This window comes from Nansenia antarctica (assembly GCF_963989245.1).
Source record: "Nansenia antarctica genome assembly, chromosome: 19".
Lineage (NCBI taxonomy): Eukaryota > Metazoa > Chordata > Actinopteri > Argentiniformes > Microstomatidae > Nansenia > Nansenia antarctica.
In genome coordinates this window covers 15,272,807-15,274,374 of record NC_137692.1, presented here as the reverse complement: position 1 = coordinate 15,274,374, position 1,568 = coordinate 15,272,807, and positions in this window count along the sequence as shown.

Below are 1,568 nucleotides of genomic sequence, written 5' to 3'. Positions count from 1 at the left end.
GTTTAGAATGATAAGGTTCTATCTCCGTTTAGGGTAGTTCAGAGATATTGAGCGTTAAAGTTTTTACATTCCATTATGTTTTGTGAGATGGAACCTTTGTATTTTATGAATTACTAACTCAAAAATGTCCAAATGTTAAGAATAACACCACACAGGCATTAATAAACACCTAATGGATCAGATTATGTAAAATAAATAAAAAATAAATAAAAAATGGAGATAGAACCATATAATTCTAACGTCACGACTCGGCAGTGGCAGGCCCATGTCATTGATCATACGGTAACAGGTCGATGTCGAAGCCCAACTCAAGGCTCAACTCTGGTACGGGGTCCTCCGTGGTGGCTGGTATCAGGATGGTGTACTGCGGTTGTGGCGGTGGTGACGGTGGTGGCTGTACACTGCTCCTTCTTGGTGCGGTGGCTGCACGATACTCCACCCCCCGACTGGATGCGATCTGGGCCTACAACACTCCACCCCTGGTGATACTGGCCCAGTTAGGCAGGGAAGTAGCCTGTGTCTCGGTATCCGGTCCCACAATGCAATTGTGACAATTCTCGTCATCTGTAACTGTAACTGCAGACTGAGGATCCGTCTACTCCGATTGGCCTGTGGACTCGGTAATTGGTACTACCTTGGTAATACCAACTACACACAAAAGGATCTAAACAAACGGCAGATAACCTGTGCAATAGGATGGCATGATCAACAATATCGATTCTTATCCAGAAATATCACGATGTAATTTATAACCGGGGAAGCAGTTAACACCTAAAAACTGACTGGTTTCCATTTATCACCCCCTTTATGACGAGGGAGTACATTGGCTGCCTCCCACACTTTGGGAATGGTACAGGAAAGAATTGTCATGTTACAAATATGAGCCAGAGGTTCAACTATTAATAGGCCAGAGAGCTGCAGGAGATACAGATCAAGCATGTCGACCACTGTAGACATGTTAACATCAATCTAACACAACTCATCACTTCCTTGGTAGAGACACAACAGATGGAGAATATAGAGACGTCGTTGACCAGAGGGGCAACTATTAGACTATCAGTCTTAACAGGATTCCTAGCCAGGTTATCAGTCTGATCAGAGATATTCACATACTTTTTTTTTTTTGCTTTATTAAATAGCCTGCAGAGATGTTGGATAAAGCTTGGATAGAGGAAGAGGAACGACTGTGTTTCAGTGATTCAACTGCTTTCAAAACGTAGTTGAATCACCACTCACATCAGAATGTGTTTAAATAGTAACTTGATTTTTCCCTTCTTAATCATGGCAGTACATCTATTTCTGAGCTGTCTAAAAGGATAGCCAATCAGTAGCTAAATCGGTAGATCTAACCTTAGCCCAGGCTAGGTTTCTGTCCTTGATTAATTGAGAGAGCTCAAGACAGTACTAGGGATTAAGGCTCTATCCTTAATTCTCAACCTTTTAACTGGAGCATGCTCATCTGCCACAGAGACATAGAGGAAAAATAGTTGAGTGCTAGAATATAGGAAATACTGGGTAGATCACACTTATACAGTTCATGTAGAAAGACCTTGTGCATCAAAATCCTT